Genomic DNA, 17,622 nt, shown 5'->3' on the forward strand with positions numbered 1-17,622 from the left:
CAGTGTACTTCGTTCAGTTACGTGATACATGGAGTAACATCCACCTATGTTCAGTAAATGGACTTCCATGCACCATGCAACACTTTCTGAGTGCCTTTTGCTCATCTATGATCCAACTTACACTGTGTGTATTTAAGCCATGATTCTTTATAGAATAGCATATGTGTTAGATGTGGTGGCTGGGCGTCCCTGTTCAGTGCTCACTTCCAGCAGCACATATACTAACATTAGGAAGGATACAGAGAAAGATTAGCATGGCCCCTGTTCAAGGATGGCACACAAATTCATGAAGCGTTCCATATTTAACAAAAAAAGTCTATAATTCCAGAGGCAGAGACAGGAAACTTGTACAAAGTCCCAGGCCAAACATGGTCTATGTGAGTTCTAGAGCAGCCTCTGTCAGTGGTGCTGGCCAAACTGAGTATTAACATTCGTGAGAATGACATCCTAATGTGTCTGTTACGTCACATCCATAAGTCAACTCAAAACAGAAAAAAAAATTTAAACGTTGAAACTGACACTCATAGAAAAAAAATATATATATTATACATATATATTATATATATATATGTATATATATATAATATATATATATATACACATACATACACACACATGAAGTCTCTAGGATAGTGGACATACTGGATATTACTCTAAAAACACAATTGACAAGAACAAAACGGACAAAGGGGATTTACATCAAACTCAAAACCTTCCACAGCAAAGGGGGCCAGCAACAGATGCAAGGATGGAGAGGCCATTGCTAAGCGGCATCTGACAGGGAGGGAACCTCTAAACTCCCTACACAACAGCTCAAGGAGTGCAGACAATTCGAGTGACAAGGGAAACGCCCTAATTGAAAGAACAGGTAAACCAGAAATAGACATTGCCTTACAGTGTGGCTATCAAAGATACAAAAACAAGCATCAGAGAGAGAGAGAGAGAGAGAGAGAGAGAGAGAGAGAGAGAGAGACAGACAAGATGAGAGACAGAGAGACAGAGACAGAGACAGAGATATAAATCACAATCAGAGGCCTCTCCCACGTGCTGTCCAGGTGCCCATTATCAGGGTTACCAGACATGGCCCAGTGGTTTTACATTACTTTATGCTCTTGCAGAAGACCAGGGTTCTAGTCCCAGGACTCATCCTGGCTCACCAACATTCCTACCTCCAGCTTCAGGGGATTTGACGCCCTCTTCGGGCCTCTCAAGGTACTCGCATGGTGCACACAGGTCCTGTAGGCACAACCCTGGAAAGAAAAGAAAGAAGAAAGAAAGAAAAAAGAAAAGAAAGAAAGAAAAGAAAGAAAAAGAAAGAAAGAAAGAAAGAAAAGAAAAGAAAGGAGAGAGAGAGAGAAAGAGATCTTTTGTAAATTACTATCTATTGTCAGAAATAAATGTAATGTGGAGCACATGCTCACATTATTGAAAGGAATGTAAATTCATACGGTCACTGTGAAAAATAATACAGAAGACTCTCAAACAGCTACAAATAGAATAAATAGAATTTGCACTCATCTACTGATTTGCACTTGATCCATTGATCCCATTATTGAGTAGAGACCAAAACAAAGTGGGGGGGGGGATTAAATCAGCATCTGCAAGAGACATCTACACTCCCGCCTTCCTTCCAGCACCATTCCCACAGCTGTGGTCTGTGACCCCACCAACAGATGAACGGACAAAGCACATGGAGAATGAGGGTCACACAGTGAAGCACTTACTACACTATGGATGCACACGGAGAACAACAAGTGCAATAAGGTAAAGACAGAAAGACAAACGCTGGGGCTGGGGGATGGCTCAGGGGCTGAGAGCTGCTATGGCTTTTCCAGAGGACACAGCTCAGTCTCCTGAGAGTTCACAGCGTCTGCAACTCCAGCTCCAGGGGATGCTGAACCTCTGGTTTCTGAGGGCACCTGTACTCATGGACACACAACCCCACACATATTGTGAATGAAAACAGTCTTTAAACAGAAAGACAAATGCCCATGATCTCCATGTAAAATCTAAGACTGTTTTCTCCTAGGAACAGTAAGATGCTGGTTCCTGGGGTTTGAGGGGTGGAGGCCGGGTGTGCAGCATTGGGGTGGAGAATGGAGACGTAGATCCATAAGGGAGAGAGCTGGGATGATGATGATCAAGCGCTACAGGATTTCAGCTACACAATGGACGGTCCAGAAACAGACTGTGAAACATGGTGACTGTGACGAATGGTTTGGAAAAGACTGAGAGGGTAGACATTAAGTGCACTGACTACAAAACTGTGAATCGTTCCAAAGGACATAGAGTCCACATGCTTTACACAAAAATCTCTCCTGTAAAACCCTGCTTTACATCAGCACATTCTTCCTTTGCCTTGTTTTTGAGACAGGATCTCACAGGCCCAGCTAGCCTGGAACTGGCTATGTGGACCAAGCTGACCTTGAACCCATAGCAATCCTCCTGCTTCTGCTTCCTATGCACTGAGATTAAGTGTATACCATAAATCCTAGAGTCATTTTCTTAAATATCACATTATTTCTAACACACCCTTGTCCTGCAGAACACTGAGGAGAAGGAACCCAAAATGGCCTCACAGAGCAACAACTAAAGCACGCCAGGCCCTTAGTGTACGGTGTCACTGCACTAACAGGCTTCAACACAGGCATTCTAAGGTTCACGACAGAACTAGAGAGTCAGAGGGGACAGAACCAAGACTCCAATCCGGATACCACAGACCCACACGTCCACGTCCAACCACATCATTGCTCATCTGGCTCTGGCCAGTATGACCCTCTCTCTCTCTCTCTCTCTCTACACACACACACACACACACACACACACACACACACACACGCTTGAAAATTACTAGCTCTAAGATGCCAAATTTAGTGCTACCACTTTCCCACTCCCAAAATCCCTCACGAGTGAGCAGATCCTATCATCTCCATTCCCCCAAGGGCTTTGAAAAGGAAGGGCCTGTGGAAAGATCGAAGGCCATCCTGGCGAGTGACGCCATCAAAATAGGAATCGATTTAGAAAACCGGAGTCTGTGAGCCCTAGCGTTAACCGCTGGAGGTTCCTATCTATAACATCTTGGGAAGGAGAAATGATTGTAGAGAGATGTCAAGGATCACTGAAACGGTACTGTGAGTACTAAGCGGAAAGGGAAGGGACAACGTAAGGGTCGCAATGGTGGAGTTGTAATCTGCATGTTCCCGCTTCATTTACTAACAATTCTGTATTCTAAAACTAAAACCTCAGTTCTCAAACAGAAATGAGCAGATTCACTCTTGAGTCTTAGATGGGTAGCAATAATATCTTCCTTATTCTCCAGCTCTCCTTTTGAATAACAGACTACAGGGGGAGCCTGAGCAAGCAGGAGGTCACCGACTGTATCAGAGAGCATCGTCAGTGAAAACTTTCCTTCTCTTCCCACGACACTCAAATTCGGCAGAGGTCTGAGAAAGTCAGGGAGCTCAACAAGTAGCTGCCCTCCTAGGCGACCCTCGGAGGCACTTGAAGGTCCCAAGCTCAAGTCTGAACGTCAGGGAAAGCTTCCCTTCAGACTGCGCACCTGACCTCTCCTTCCTGAAGCTTGATCCTCTACCTCAGCCCCTGTGGCCTTGAGAGAAAGCAGGAGCAGAAAGCCACAAGAACAGAGACACAGATAATGCAGAGAGCTCAAGGTGTGTAGACAGACAGACAGACAGACAGACACGCGCGCACACACACACACACACACACACACACACACACACACACACACACACACATCAACAGCCCCTGTGGCCATGAGAGAAAGCAGGAGCAGAAAGCCACAAGAACAGAGACACAGATAATGCAGAGAGCTCAAATGGTTACATACTTACATGCCTACTGACATACCTACATACATACCTGTACACATATATAGATCACACACACACACACACACACACACACACACATCAACATCCATTCACTCCACCCACCGTCCACACCCACACCAGCCAGCTGCTCCCCGCCTTACTCTGTGGAGACCTACGCCAACCAGTGACTTCTTACTCCCACCTGACCGTCTGCCGTACCTACGTCAGCAGACCAGAAGTTGATGTTTTACTTCCGACCCTGTGCTACCTGGGAAATATAGTCCCCCCGGCGCAAGCTACAGGAAGGATTGTGGTTCAGGGATATCCCAGCATGCAACCTGGGCCAGCCCATTTGGGAGCTTGGGAGCTGCGCCCAGCCCTTTGTGGGGGTTCCCACGGAGGTACCCCGTTAAAGTGCAGGCTCCCTTCTGTGTGTACTTCCGGGTTCTGCGGGTAACCCATTTTCTCTCCTGTGGAGCGAACAGAGGAGCCTAGATTTTAAATGCAGACTAGGAAGTAAAATCAGGTCGAGATGTAACTGACTTGATCACGCTTTGCCCGAGACCCACTGCAGGATTCCACCTCACTGTGCTCTGGTAGGGACTTTGTCATTGTTCTGGGTTTTTCTGAAAGATTAAAGAAAGGGACACTGCAGAATGAATTTAGTCTTCCCAGAAGCTGAGGGTTCCATTCTGATGAACGGAACTAAACGGCTAGCAGCTCCGCTGAAGGGCTTTTGTGATTGTTACACAAAAGGCCTTTTAGCAAGTCTATTCCCGCATAGCCCCAATCTACCCATTTGTCTTAACGAACCATAAGTAAATAAACAGAATCATAAGAAGTCCAGGTTTGCCAGAAATGTCTTATGGCTGAAGTCATGCTGAGGCTCTGAAATTCCAAATAGAAAGGAACCCCGTAAAACTCAGATAACAACATTTACAACAGATATACTACAGGGCGAAATGGCTATCGCTCCAGAGTAAATGCCAGCTGCAACGGATCTAAAATCCTGCTGCCGGATTATGATAAATTTGAAAAGACTGAGCTAAGGAATTGGTTGGTTTTAAGCTAGATCAGAGAGTTCAGAGAGCCAGGTGTTCCGGAACCTTCCAGGAGTCAGTGTCCCTGTTTTGTGTGCAGGGCTGCGTGTATACACCATGGTATTCACTTGGCCTATCAGAGGACAGTTTGTGGGAATCTGAGCTTCTCTTCACAGCAATCAGAAGTCACAATAAGCACCAGCTTCTAGCATCTTGTTCCCCAGCCTTAAGCCCCATTTGCCTAAGACGTCCCACCAGGACGCTGTAGAACATGTCCAGTGACAACAGCAGCAATGTGGGCGTTCCCTGGTCTGCTCATGACACCTGATAAAGAACCCTCTCTTTAGCGCTCAGATGTCACACACTTGGCTGGACCAGCGGGGTGGCTACAGAGCCAGGTCTGTAGGGAAACCACGCATCTGAAAACCACTACACAGTGCTGTGGCCACAGGTACAATGGCTGCTGCAGTGAGGAGCTCATGGAAGGCTGATTCAGGACCTTCACCCCGCTAAACCCACAGGAGCGCCTGAGCTTGAAAGGCACTGTAGCCAGTATGTTTCTGTGCCGTGTGAAGGTTATGCTTGTGTTTTTCAAATGCTGACTTCTCTGCCCTCACATCTTGTTTCAATCCGAAGATAACATTGTAATACATAGATACAAAAAGTCTCCTGTCTCAAGTTCTATAAACAATTCTTACCATTTATTCTTTGCCCTGTCTATGAATGCTGATCACCCAAAGGCCGGGCAGAAGAGAGAACATGGCGGGATGTCCACCAGCCAGGGGAAGGAGTGAGAGAGGGAGTTTCAGATCACCAGGAAGAATAAAGGGCCTTAAAAAAAATGCCATGAGAAAAAAAAACTGAATTCCAAAGAGCCAGATCAATAATAATATGCAAGCATTATGGGATGAAGTGTTATAAGACACTAAAGTGGCTCTACCTCAGGAGCGCAACCCACAGAGCACAGATTGACAAAGTGACCGTTGCAATAGCATGAGGGTATAAGGTTTTTAATCCACGTACATGGGGTTGCTCATCCACGCAGGGAGAGGCAACCCCGAACTCAAAAAGCACACAACTTTTATTCATTACAGAGGGCAGACTTCAGCAGCAGGGTTAGCTGGCCCATTCTCATTGGTGGTGCACAGGACAAAGGATCTGGTCAGGTATTGGCTGGCCTGCTCAAGGCACTGTTCTTGGCTCAGTTGGTCACTTCCCTCGTCCAGCCGTACACCTGGCCTTGGAGAATCACTGGGAAAGGGCTAAGTTGGCACATCCTTGGCGGGGGGGTGGTGAACTGGGTGGTCAGGCAGGGTCAGGATGACATCTTGAGGTTGTTCTCGGAATTTACCAAGAGGGGTAGGGGGTCTTTCCGAGAACAGTTGTTATTGTTTTGTCTTAATTAGCTTAGTCAGAATTGCCTCAATATCTTGATCACCAAAACTTTGTCATATCACTGGGCATTCTGACGTCAGATGTGTCTCTCAGAAAGGCCACAAGTTTGTCATAGGCATCCTGACCACCAGATGTATTTCTCAAAGCCTTGTTTTTACAGCTTTGCTTTTCACATCTATGAAACGTTATTTCTTCAGAAGCAGGGAGGTAGCCAATTTAAGATTAATAGATCAATAACTGCCCAGTATCGAGGTGGTTTCTCTGTGTGGTTATTGGAGACTAACAAAGGTAAGGAAATACAGCATCTGATTACTTCACATTTTAACATAAATACATTTACATTAAAAATAGTTCGTTTTATAATGATCAAGGCATGAGGCTCAACAGACCAAAGTGGAGTTCCTCATTCCATGTGACAAAGCCATGTTATGACTCTCCTCCAGGAGTTCATTTTCCTAGCTCCTTCCCTGAAACATAGCTCACTCTCTACGTGGCCCCAGGCTAATAGACTCCCTCCTTCCCACCCAGTGTCTTGGAATCAGAAACCCATCTACTAGCACACATTGTAGATTTCCTGATAGTCACATGGCATGGGGCGTCTCCCTGTAATAGGTATAGGAAGGGACCCTCGAAGCGCTGGCAGTGGTGACACATGCCTTAATCCCCGTGCCTGGGAGGCAGCATCAGGCTGATCTGAGTTCCAGACCAGCCTGGTCTACAAAGTGAGTGCCAACAGCCAGGGCTACACAGAGAAAACCTGTCTTGGAAAAAGAAACAAAAGAAGTTTCCTTCAATTGGCCAGGTGAGCCTGATTCTCCTACAGCGGCTGCCTCACTGGTCTCTCTGCAGATTTAATAACCCTTCTAATAAGCTTCTCCGGTTGCTTTTTAGAGATAGAGTTTCACTGGATAGCCCTGGCTATCCTGGACCTCACTTCGTAGACCAGGCTCACTTTGAAATCACACAGACCAACCTGCCTCTTCGTCCCAAGCCACCACCACCCCTGCATAATAAACTTAGTTTAAAAAGACAGTGTTCTTCCCTTAAACAGCAAACCTGCAACTTTTCAATAATGACATTAGCAGGGCGGGAGAGACAGCTCAGCAGCTGATCTTCCAGCAGACCTGAGGAGGACCCAAGTTCAACTCCCAAGACCTATGCTGGGCAACTTACATTGTGTACCATGCACCCGTAACTCCAGCCCTAGAGCGTCTGAATCTCCCTCTCTCTCCCTCTCCCTCTCCTTCTCCCTCTCCCTCTCCCTCTCCCTCTCCCTCTCCCTCTCCCTCTCCCTCTCCTTCCTTCCTTTCTCTCTCTCCTTCCCTCTCTCTCCTCCTCCTCTTTCCCTCCCTCCTCTCTCTCTCCTTCCCTACCTCCCCCTCTCTCTCTTTCTCTGCTTCAAGCTCACGCCTGCTTGCATGACTAGTGCTCACATGGAGGGCTGTCAGGCCTGACACAAATAAAAATAAAAAATGTCCTAAAAATTAAATTTTCTGAAAGCCTGGACTAGAGGATTTCCCCGCCCTAACCCCACCACCTTAGAGACAGCTCATGGTAGAGAGGAAGAACCACCTGCAAGGTGACATGAGCTACACGCTGCACAGCGGGCCTCAGCAACCAGCTCCCATGCTGCTGGGCTCTAAAGGGGGGTGGAGTGGTTAAAGATATAACCAGTTTGCCCTGGGAAGTTATAGAAACTTCTTTGGATACTTAATGAAAGTAAAACCCACCCCACCCAGTGAGCATTTTAAATTAAACATTTTACATTAAAATAGGTGAGGGGTTGGGGATTTAGCTCAGTGGTAGAGCGCTTGCCCTAGGGAAGGCAAGGCCTGGGTTCGATCCCCAGCTCCGAAAAAAAAAAAAAAAAAAAAAAAAAAAAAAAAAAAAAAAAACATAGGTAAGTCAGCTCTCTTCTTTCTCTTGCCCTGGGGGAATCGGACACAGCACTGGGCTGCTAGGGAGAGGGCTTCACTGGCTGAACTGAAGCCTCTGGCCCAGGACCTCACTGACTTCCAGGTGTGGGAACGACACCCTCTTATGGGATCCCTTAGGACCAGTCAAGCTCTCTGATGTCTGGGGATCTGGACAGTGTCTTTGAAGCAGAATCACCAGATAATCTGCTCCTGAATATTCGACCCACTGGACGAGAGAAAATAAAATGGACGAGAGAAACGTTTACTGCTTTGTCATTTTTAAATCTAGAAATCTGCTGTTGCACGTAATGGCCACCAGGTGGCAACAGGAGTCCAGGAATAAAAGCCAAGAGAAGGGGGTTCATTGTTGGCCAGTCGTACACAAGTCCATCTCTATCCACAAGTCCATCTCCATCCCGGTACAGATAACATCAAGCAAAAAAGACGGAGGTGGGGGTAGAAAACGATAAAGAGGAAGTGATTGTCAAGGTTTGTGTCTGTCTGCCTCCTGCCCACCCCCCCATTCCCAGAAGGGAGAAGGAAGAGCAGGGATTAGGGATGATCAAGATTTCGTTGTTTCTCATTGTTTCTAGGACTAGAGATCTCTGCTAGGAAGTTCCTCTGTCAGTTCAGCAGGCAAATCGTGGGAAAATGAAACAAAATTAAAAAGCAGTAACAAAGATAGCGCCACCACTGTTAAAGCAACATAAAGAAGACAGAAAGACAGCTAAGTAGACAAAGGTGTTTGCAGCCAAGCCTGACCACCTAACTTCCATTCCTGGCTCCAGGTGGAGCAGGAGAAAGCACAACCCAGGAAGTTACACACACACACACACACACACACACACACACACACACACACTTTTCTAAAAAGAGGATCCAGACTTGGTAGAACACACCCACCTGTAGTCTCAGTACTCAGAAAACAAAGCAAGGGAATCAGGAGTTTGAGGCCAGCCTGGGATAAGTAGACTCCATCTCTAAAAACTTCAAAGAAGGGCTGGAGAGGTGGCTCAGCGGTTAAGAGCACTGACTGCTCTACCAGAAGCCCTGAGTTCATTCCCAGCAACCACATGGTGGCTCACAACCATCTGTAATGGGATCTGATGCTCTCTTCTGGTGTGTCTGAAGACAGCGACCGTGTAGTGATGTATAATAAATAAATAAATTATTCTTAAAAAGCTTCAAAGAATACTAACAACAATATTAATAACAAACTTAAAGTAAAAATACAGAGAAACATGGAGAAACCCATGAAAAACCAGCAAGATAGCTGGGCCGTAGTGGCACACGACTTTTGCCCCAGCACTCTGGAGACAGAGGCCGGCACAGCCCTGAGTTTGAGGACAGCCTGGTCTACAGAGTGAGTTCCAGGACCTCCAGGGCTACATGGAGAAATCCTGTCTCAAAAAGAAAAAGTGAGCAAGATACATGAGAACTCACACACAGACATGCGAACACTCTGTGTATACGTATGCATAATGAAAAAGCACCTATTCCGCTGGTCATGGAAGTGCCTGCCATCCCAGCGTCCCGGAGCTGGGAAGACTGAAGTCAAACAGCCAGGAGGTCAGGGCCAACCTGAGCTATCTGTCTCAGAAACAAAGAAGAAAGGAAAGTGGGGCTGGAGAGATGGCAGTATTTAAGAGTGGGCACTGCTCTTACAGAAGACACTAGTTTGGATCCTGGCCCTCATATTGAATGGCACAACTTTCTGTCACCTCCTGGAAATCCTGTGCTATAACCTGGAATGTGTATGCAGAAACCCACACACAAACAAATGAAGACACACATAATTGAAAATAAAATTACAAGCCTTCTTTAGAGAGAAAGGCAGGCATATGCCTGTGGTAGGGCAGCGTATGCCATTAATCCTAGGCAGAGCTCTGTGAGGTTAAAGTCAGTCTACTCTACAGAGTGATTTCCAGGACAGCCAGGGATACATAGTGAGACCCTGCCTCAAAAGAAAAAAGGGGGTGTGGGGTGGAGACATCCTCATGAAGACGGGGCGGGAAGGAGGTATAGGATGGGGAACAGTCAGAGGATGATTCGGGAGGGGAATAAAATCTGGAGTTCAGAAACTTTTTTAATTTAATTTAAAAAAGAAAGGAAGAAAGAAAGAAAGGAAGGAAGGAGAAGGAATGACAAACAGTAAAGATTTCCCTGGTGATTGCCCAGAAAAAGTCCTAATGCTGGATGACACTGTTGGCAAAGCCATTGGAAGGCTTTCTTCATCCCGTCCTCCCTGCAACTCTAAGAGAAAGAAACACTGTGGTTGGAAGGCAGGGTTCAGAATTGGAGCACAAGCTTAGAATCCCTAGTGAGGGGCTGGGGGTGTGGCTCAGTGGTAGAGCCCCTGCCTAGAATCCCCCAGTGAGGGGCTGGGGCGTGGCTCAGTGGTAGAGCCCCTGCCCAGAATCCCCCAGTGAGGGGCTGGGGGCGTGGCTCAGTGGTAGAGCCCCTGCCTAGAATCCCCCAGGGAGGGGCTGGGGTTGTGGCTCAGTGGTAGAGCCCCTGCCTAGAATCCCCCAGTGAGAGGCTGGGGGCGTGGCTCAGTGGCAGAGCCCCTGCCTAGAATCCCCCAATGAGGGGCTGAGGGCGTGGCTCAGTGGTAGAGCCCCTGCCTAGAATCTCCCAGTGAGGGGCTGGGGGGGCGGCATGAGCAAGATCTTGATTTCCTTCCTTCCAATTCATGGGAGGGGAGGAATCTGAGGATGTTATGAGGGAAGTCAGTCTCTACTTGATTCTGGTGGAGAGAAGAGTGAGCTGGGTGAGCTAACAGGGAGGCATGTCTGGGTGGCTGGCAGATTCTATTTTTGACTTGGCCGTCGTTCTAAGTGGTTCACCTTAAAATAAAACAATTTGGGTTTTTGCTGAATTTCAGGAATTACTATTTTAAGAACTTCCTGGGTTTGCTTTAACCAAGAAAGATAGTGCTTAACTCTGCTTTTTACTTTTACTTCTTTTACATTTTTATTTTATGTGGAATTATGTTTCGCTTGTATGTATATATGTATGTATGCATGCATGTATGTATGTATTATGAGGGTGTCCAATACCCTGAAACAGGAGTTAAAGAGAGTTGTGAGCAGCCATGTGGGTGCTGGGAACTGAACCTGGTCCCCTGGAGGAGTGGCCGGTGTCTTTACCACTAAACCATCTCTCAGACCTTCGACTTGTTTGTTTTAAAAATGAAGATTTTTTTTTTTTTTCTTGAGTCAGGATCTCATAAACCACCTCAGGCAAATCTGGAACTCACTACGTAGTCCAGGCTAGTCTCTAACTTGCAGCAAATCTCCTGCCTCAGCCTGGCAAGTGCTGGGATTACAGGTGTGAGCCACCATACCTGGTAAAGGGTTTTACCACATGAAACCAGTTTCTAACAGATCGGAAGCAGGGATGTGCTGCTAGGAACCGCTCTTCACCGTCGGCCATCTCTCCAGCCTGCCGTGCAGCTTGGAATTACAAGGCAGGCTGTTTACTTTCTTGAGCTTCTCACATCCCAACCGTCTCAAAATGGCTTCTTTCCTTTTCCTTTTTTTTCTTTTTAAAAGATTTATTTCATGTATATAAGTACACTGTAGGGCTGGAGAGATGGCTCAGCGGTTAAGAGCACTGACTGCTCTTCCAAAGGTCCTGAGTTCAATTCCCAGCAACCACATGGTGGTGGCTCACAACCATCTGTAATGGGATCCAATGCCCTCTTCTGGACCTGTGGAAGAGCAGTCAGTGCTCTTAACCGCTGAGCCATCTCTGCAGCCCACGTGATTTCTTTTCATCTTGTGTCTGAAAAATTGCCATGTGTGTATATTGCACATTTTCCTTATCCGTTCCTCCTATGACAGGCGTGCTGGGTGGCTCCATAGTTTGACTTTTGTGAAGAGTACGAACTCCTGTGCCCTCATCATCCTCCAACCTCAGCATGGTTGTTCTCCTCTCCTTCCTCCCTCCCCCTGCCTCCCTCCCCTCCCCCCCCCTATTTAATCCCCCTCCCCCCCTCACCTCTTCTCCCTCCCATTCTCCCTCCCCATCTCCCCCTCCCTTCCTCCCCCCCCATCCCCCTCCCCCCCCTCTTCTCCCTCCCCTTCTCCCTCTCCCTCTCCCTCTCCATCTCCCCTCCCTTCCTCCCCCCCCTCATCCCCCCCCCCTCCCTCTTCTCCCCTCCCCTTCTCCCTCTCCCTCTCCCTTCCCTCTCCCTCCCCTCCTCCCCACTTCTCTGCACTCATCCTCTTTTGCCAGGGTCTCATTTATCTCAAACAAGCATCCAGCTGGCTATGTCGCCTACGATGACTTTGATCTGCTGATCCTCCTGCCTCCACCCCAGGGAGTACTGAGATCCCCCATGCCTACTAGGAAAAAAAAAAAAACACTTTTCATGCCACCTCTCCCCTTCCTGCCCTCCCTGACTCTTGCTGTCTTGCCTCTTCCTGTGCTCCTCAGAACATCCCTCAGGGTTAACCCACCCAAGGCTCCCCATTATGCAGAGTTGTCTCAGAAAGTCTGAGGTCTCCTCAGGTCACTGTCCTCAGACTCGCTCTCCAGTAAAGTACTGAAACAAAGGCTGGAGGTGTGGCTTTGTGCATGAGCCCTTTCCTGGCATGCACAAGACGGCCCCCAGGGCCCACAGTAGCAAAGAGCCCTCAGAATCTGCAGGACACCCTGCAAAGGGAAACCCAGAAGCATCAGCCGAGATGCAGCCAAGGTCTGGGCTGCTTACGTCCTTGTGCCAAACGAGGCTGTGATATGGACAGAGCTGGGCCTACTCCCACAGTCCCTGTGTCAAATCATAGCACCCTGTCCAGGTTAAATTAGTGTCTGAAATTACAGCCTTGGGGGCTGTGTTCGGCTGCCCCGTCTGCTGTACTGCAGCCCCACAGACTGGGCGGCTTCCTCAGCAGAAAGGCATTCTCTCACAGTTCTGAAGTAGACAGTCAAGGGGTCCTCAGGCTTGATGGCCCCTAGAGCTTCTCCTAGGACTGTAGATGGCTGTGTCACTGTTCCTTAGACAGACTCCTCCCTGCAGAGCCTTGGTTATGTTGTGAGTTAACAGCCAGCCTGGGCAACTTTAGGCTTACCCTGTCTCAAATGAAGATATTTTAAAAGCAGTCGGAAATGAAATCAGTAGCTTTTGTTCTACTCATTTGAAAGCAAACATACTAAACCTCCAGGGGATGTGGTCGAATGTTGCACAGACACATGAATACATATTAATATTTACGTTTAATATCAATAATGATGAACATAGCTGGGCATGGTGGTGCACACCTTTAATCTCAGCCCTGCCAGGCAGAGGCAGGTCAATCCTTGACTTCAAGGCCAGCCTGGTCTACAGAGGGAGTTCCAGGACAGCCAGGGCCACACAAAGAAACTCAGTCTCAAAAAATAAATAGATATTTGTGGTGTGTGTGTGTGTGTGTGTGTGTGTGTGTGTGTGTGTGTGTCCCAGGCACTGATGAATATATAAGAACTGATTTTTTTTTTTTTTTGAGACAGGGTTTCTCTGTGTAGCTCTGGCTGTCCTGGAACTCCTCTGTAGACCAGGCTGGCCTCAAACTCATAGAGATTCATCTGCCTCTGCCTCCTGAGTACTGGAATTCAAGGTCAGAATTCCAAAAATTAAACAACACAGCCACAATCCCACTCATCAATGAATGGGCCACTGAAATAAACAGACAATTCTGAAATGGAGAAACACAAATGACTGAAAATAGTTTCCAGATGTTCAACATCCTTAGGCATCTGGGAAATGCAAATATAAACCACATCAGGATTCTGTGGGACCTCAGTCAAAAGAGTTATGACAAAGGACCACAAAAACAACAAATGCCCGTGATGCTGTGGGAATTAAAAGGCCCTGGAGAGGGGAAAAGGACATGACCTAAGTCGTTGTGAAGAAATAAAAAAGTAATTTTAATAAACTAATAATAAAACAACCAGAGGAAATGATCATTAATGCGGAAAAGTTGGGTTTGAATTTTTGTTTTATTTTGTTTTGCTTTATGTTTTGTTGTTGTTGTAATGTAGGGGGAGAATACTGATGGACTCTTGGGTAGCCCATGCTAGCCTCACACTCACAATGCAGCTGAGGAATTTGAACCTGGGTATTTGTGATGAAAGGTAGGAGTTTCAAGGTTGCCCCGCTAGACAAAAGTTTAGGGGGTTGGGGATTTAGCTCAGCGGTAGAGCGCTTGCCTAGGAAGCGCAAGGCCCTGGGTTCCGTCCCCAGCTCCGGAAAAAAAAAAAGAGTGTCTGCTGCTCAGTCACGAGGACCAGCATTCAGATCCCACATGACGCATGCTTCCCAACCCTAAATAAAATAATATTAAAAAAAAAAAAAAAGTTTAGAGCAGAAGAAAGAAACTGGTCAGGCCCTGGAACTGCAATTACACCAGCCGGTTCAGCAACTCTCCCAGGAACTAGCTGACCATAAAGTTAGATTAAAATCTTAAAGAACAATCTTAAGAAACAGGAAGCTTCTCCCAGGAACTGGCTGGCCATAAAGTTAAAAAATTTTGAGAAACAGGAAGCTTCTCCTTGTGATTTTTCACTGGTATTCTCGACATTTTCCAATGATGCCATCCCTTCCCCCTTAGGTTGTGGTTTCTGTGGGGGTTTTTTCCTTTAAATACCCCTTTTCCCAGCCACTCAGGGTCGAAATCCTCTGCCTCTGTGTGGGATACGAGTCTCAATCCCAGTGCACTGGTTCCTATCAATAAAGCTCATGTTTTTACAGCAAGGACGGTCTCTCATGAGGTCTTGGGTGGTCACGTCATTCCGAGACGTGAGTGAGGGTCTTCCTGCCCTTGGGGTCTTTCATTTGGGCGCTCATTCAGGATCGGCAACCACCCTCATCTCCAAAGACCCACTTGGAGGTGAGATAGCGTCTGTGTCTTTGTGTTGTGTCTTTGTGTATCTGTGCCAGCTAAACTCTGGGTCTGTATTTGCTCACGAGTTCTGGTTTTGCAGTTGCTCTCGTCTCGGGTAGAGTAGGAGGCTCACATCTCAGGAGAGACGGCGGGTGTGAGTGGTAGATGTGCCAGGGGATCACCAACTGTGTTGCACTGGGAGACGTCCCAGGACATCTGGGGGAAGCCCAGGGATGCCTGAGAGATTCCCGTCTGGGTACCTTTTCAGAAATAGATAGAAGCTTTCCTCACCAAGCAAGAGACAGCCTCATTAGTCATCAAGAAGATATTGGAAGAAATCTTCCCCCAGTTTGGAGTTCCCAAGGTAATCATGTCAGATAATGTCCCCACTTTCCTTGCCAAGGTAAGCCAGGGTGTGGCCAAGTATTTAAAGATCGATTAAAAATTACATTGCATCTACAGACCTCAAAGTTCAGGACAGGTAGAGTGAATAAATAAAACTCTAAAAGAGACCCTGACCAAATTAACCATGGAGACTGGCGCAGACTGGGTGACACTCCTTCCCTCTTGCTCTCTTCAGAGCAAGAAATATCCCTTCCAGATTCAGCCTTACCCCCCCCCTGAGATCTTATATGGGGCCTCTACTCCTCTGAATATACTAGATGATGTTGTTAAACCAACATGTCATAGTAATAATGATTTGTATGCCAGGCTAAAAGACCTACAGGTGATACAGAAAGAAATCTGGTCACAGCTGACAGCAGCCTGTGCCCCAGGTACCCCTGAGACATCTCACCAGTTCCAGGTTGGAGACTTGGCTACATATGACAACACTGAGCCCAGACACTGAAGCCTCGCTGTAAAGGACCGTACCTGGTGCTGCTGACCACCCGGACAGCTGTCAAGTCTCAGCCCTCACCAGCCACGTACTAGCTGTTGGGGATGGAAGCTGGGACCTAGAGGGACACTCAGATTTTTAAAAGCTCCCTAGACTTGCACATCAGATAAGTGGTTACATCAGAGAAGTGACTGGGAGGTTGCTGTAATGCTCACTTGAGGAGTGTGCTTTAGAAACAAGAATTTCATGTTTGCCCTGGGTTCCATTGAGATAGGTTTCTCAATCATAGGCATGGGGGTAGGCTTGATTTCTATTGCAAATGGTGTAACATCCCCATACTATGAAGACATTACATACATTAGTACTCTTAACACTTCTTGGGACTGTGCCTCAGGGATCACAACCTGTATAAGTTTAGAAGTTCTAAAAGGCAGTCATGACTTTTGTGTTAGGTTCAGATAGTGTCCAGATTGGAATCCTGATGCTAAAGACTTAGTAAGACACAAAAGAGAGTTGAGAATTACTCTGACAAATATCTTAGGGCTGAGTTTAGGTGCTGCAAGGGCAGCTACAAGGACATCTGATGTTGCCCTACAACACAAGGCTTATGGAGGATTCAGAACTGCCATTGACTTAGACATAAAAAGAGTCCAAGAATCCCTAACCTCCCTCTCAGGGGTAGTCCTTCAGAATAGGAGAAGATTAGACCTGATATTCCTTAAAGAAGGAGGTCTGTGTGCTACACTAAAGGAAGAATGTTGTTTTTATGTAGAACATTAGGAGTAATTAAAGACTCCATGAGTAAACTTAGAGAAAGGTTAGACAAAAGAAGAAGAGACAGAAAAGAACAACAAGGATGGTTTGAGAGATGGTTTAACAGATCTCCATGGCTGACTACTTTAATTTCCTCATTAATAGGGCCCCTTTTGATTTTACTTTTGCTTCTTACATTCGGGCCATGCATCCTTAGTAAGTTAGTAGGTTTTATTAGAGAAAGAGTGAGTGCTGTGCAGATTTCGATGTTACGCCAACAATATCATGCTTTAGGAAGACAAGAAAATCAATATTATGAAGACACTGAAATTTAGTTCTATGATTAGAACTAGCCACTAGAAGAAGTGAGGAATGAAAGGTAGAAGTTTTAAGGTTGCCCCCCTAGACAAAAGTTTAGAGCAGAAGAAAGAAACCGGTCATGCCCTGGAACTGCAATTACACCAGCCGGTTCGGCAACTCTCTCCCAGAAACTAGCTGACCATAAAGTTAGATTAAAATCTTAAAGAACAGGGGTTGGGGATTTAGCTCAGTGGTAGAGCGCTTGCCTAGCAAGCGCAAGGCCCTGGGTTCGGTCCCCAGCTCCGAAAAAAAAAGAAAAGAAAAAAAAATCTTAAAGAACAATCTTGAGAAACAGGAAGCTTCTCCCAGGAGCTGGCAGACCATAAAGTTAAACAATCTTGAGAAACATGGAGTTTCTCCTTGTGATTTTTCACTGGTATTCTCGACATTTTCCAATGACCCCATCCCTACCCCCTTAGGTTGTAGTTTCTGTGTTTTTTTCCTTTAAATACCCCTTCTCCCAGCTACTTGGGGTTGAACTCCTCTGCCCTTTCGTGGGATACTAGTCTCAACCCCAGTGCACTGGTTCCTATCAATAAACCTCATGTTTTTACAGCAAGGACAGTCTCTCACGAGTTCTTGGGTGGTCACGTCATCCAGAGACTTGAGTGAGGGTCTCCC

The 17,622-nt window shown here is 46.7% G+C and overlaps 1 protein-coding gene and 1 non-coding gene across 2 annotated transcripts in view; one reads left to right on the top strand and one right to left on the bottom strand.

The window, feature by feature from the left end:
• The window catches only part of LOC116892416 (zinc finger protein 60-like), an 18,704-nt gene extending 14,658 nt beyond the window's left edge, over positions 1 to 4,046 (bottom strand). The window contains 2 exon segments of the mRNA XM_032894097.1: positions 1,170 to 1,250; positions 3,995 to 4,046. The gene's annotated coding sequence lies outside the window, so the exon portion shown is untranslated.
• LOC116894874 lies at positions 197 to 306 on the top strand. Its single transcript, XR_004387086.1, has one exon. It is a non-coding gene; the product is annotated as a U6 spliceosomal RNA (small nuclear RNA).
• Positions 4,047 to 17,622: the final 13,576 nt, after the last annotated feature.

Source organism: Rattus rattus, chromosome 2 (assembly GCF_011064425.1).
Source record: "Rattus rattus isolate New Zealand chromosome 2, Rrattus_CSIRO_v1, whole genome shotgun sequence".
NCBI lineage: Eukaryota > Metazoa > Chordata > Mammalia > Rodentia > Muridae > Rattus > Rattus rattus.